At 31.9% G+C, this 2690-nt stretch overlaps 1 pseudogene; it reads right to left on the reverse strand.

Moving 5' to 3' along the window:
- Window positions 1–543: 543 nt before the first annotated feature.
- On the reverse strand, window positions 544–662 carry LOC111737502 (annotated as a pseudogene).
- Between the last annotated feature and the right edge of the window lie 2028 nt (window positions 663–2690).

The following is a 2690-nucleotide window of genomic DNA, read 5'->3' on the forward strand; positions in this document are numbered from 1 at the left end:
ACAAAAAGTTTTAAGTTCACAAAGGCCTTTGTTTTTTTGTTTTGTTTTGTTTCGTTGTTGTTGTTGTCGTTTATTTGAACAAAGTCATTGCTATCTACCTAGGGAATTTAGGAGAAAAATATCACCAAAAATGTCTATATTAATTGTTAAAGTGAATAATATATTCCATATGGACAGTAAAAAAGCCAATAAAATTGAATCAATGATTGATGAACTTTCAAAGGTTGAACATGCTAAATGTTGACTGTGTTCATAGTTGTTTATTTAAGAGGGGAAGATAAAAAAGCACATATGCTTCCCTTAATCATATTCTATATTTAAGTGAAAGTTAAGAGTCTCTTCATTAAGAAATCGATGTGAATGTTTTATTTACTATCTTGTTTTTCTGTAGTTTTAGATTTTAAGTATGATTTATGTTATTGATTTTTTTTTTTTTTTTAGGCGAGGCAACCCTTGGTTGACCTTACAGATCGCAAAGGCCTTGTCAGCTTACAATCTCTGATTTATTTATTTATTTATTTATTTATTTATTTATTTATTTTACTCCTACAGCACCTGGTCTTCCTAGGTGGTCTCCCATCCAAGTACTAACCAGGCCAGACCCTGCTTAGCTTCCAAGATCAGACGGGATTGGGCTTGTTCAGGGTAGCATGGCCATAGATTATGTTACTGATTTTTTAAAAGAGTCTTCTGGCAGCCTCTTATCTTGGCCCCTGAAGTAGCTAGTTTGGTAGCTTTGGTAGCTATAATTTTTTTCTTTGATATTTTTTCAACTTTCTCTCTCCTCTCTTCCCTTCCCTCTCCTCCCCTCCCTACTCCTTTCCTCCCTTCCCTCTTTTCTCATGCATTTCACTTTCCAACAAGTTTTTATACTTTTCATACTTAGTTATGGCTAGATATGGATGTATAATATTTTAATTTCATTGAATGTATATAGAAAAGGTCAAGTATTCCCCACTGATAGATGTTTAATTTATTTTTCATATTCTTCCAATAATCTTTATAAGGTATATGAATAGTGTTTTCAATTCTGTTAGAATCCTAAAATATGATTTGATATGTCAAAGGTACTACACATGTTTAATGTTAATTTATACTGCCAGATGTTGTCTTAAAAGTTTATAAGAATTTACATTCCCATCATGCATTACTGAATTGGCATCTAACACCATTGCTGTACTAGAAGTTATCATTTGTGTGTGTGCAAACTTTCTGAGGAATTCTCTTCTGCCTCCTAAAAGTAGGATGCAAACTCCCTCTATGTCTGTATAAGCAAATTTAAATCAGAAAGGCTAAAATATCAGGCCTTAAAATTTGACACATATCACTGAACATAATTTTAAGCATTTCAGGATGCAGTTACTAAATTCAAAAGACTGCTTTTAATTAGCTATAGCTAATAGGAGAGCAAAAATCTGACTAAGCCTTAATTACCCATAGCATTTTAACAGAAAATGAGTAGATCGTATTTAATTTTTTGTTTTGTTTTGAAATAACTTATGATTTATTTATTTAACATTTATTTATCTATCCCTTTGGTTTATTGCTTATAATTAGTAAACTAACTAATTGTTCTATGGTAGATGTTATCAAGATTTTAAGCCAATTTAGTTTAAAATAAAATATTTTTTTCAGATTTTCGACTTATAGAACCCTATTATATCTATAGATATTATTTATTTATCTATCTCCTTGGTTTACTGCTTATAATTAGTAAACTAATTAATTGTTCTATGGTAGATGCTATCAAGATTTTAAGCCAATTTAGTTTAAAATAAAATATTTTTTTCAGATTTTTGACTTATAGAAAGAACCCTATTAAATCTAGGGATATTTATTCTTTATCACTTTATACTGAAAATATATTGTTATTCAAGTTACCACCATGAGTACTTGGATCCTGTTCCCACAACGGAAGTCCAAGAGACAGAAGACAATGCATTGTTTTGGTGTTATTACACTCAAAGGTTAAGTAAGCTGTAGTGTTATATACCCTTCAGCCTTTTAGCTTTTGATTAAGATCTGCTCCTGAGAAATGGAGACCAGCGCCATAGTATTTTTAGTCTGTTCAATGTGTAACAAAGTGTTCTCAAAGAGAGGCTTCAGGCTAGCCTTCAAAAGTTGGACAGGTGTTCAATAAAGATGTGGCAGTGTTGGCTAGACCTGGTAACTGAGAATTAGCGAATACCTCATATGCCTTGTTTAGAAGTAAGTATGTAAAAGAAATGAGAACTATGACCCACAAATTAGAAATTTATTAGCTCAGTATCTTTTCTATGTTTCCATGGACTGGGATACGTTGAGATATCTATCCCCTATATGTTAAGAATATGCCACAACTGGCATTTCCTACCACCAAAAAAGACTTATATTTAGGAGGTTCTATGTATTTTGCATACATTTTATATATTATATGGGTGTGTTATTAGGTCTCAATAACCAATAATCTATAAGGCTGCTAAATTTTCAATGGGGCTCAGAAAAAAAAAAGTCTATATAGTAATTTCAAGCTTTACCCAAGAATATCTGGCCACTGCTTAGTCTCTACTTGTTAATAGCAGAGACTAACACTGATTCCCCATATTATGATACTTTCCAACAGGACCATCCAGTCATGTAGTGACATAATGATTACATAAAACCCTTTCATCAGAGAAAGGGCATCAGTTTGTCCTGACTAGAATAGATAC

The sequence above is a fragment of the Pteropus vampyrus genome, unplaced genomic scaffold, assembly GCF_000151845.1.
Source record: "Pteropus vampyrus isolate Shadow unplaced genomic scaffold, Pvam_2.0 Scaffold27, whole genome shotgun sequence".
Taxonomy (NCBI): domain Eukaryota; kingdom Metazoa; phylum Chordata; class Mammalia; order Chiroptera; family Pteropodidae; genus Pteropus; species Pteropus vampyrus.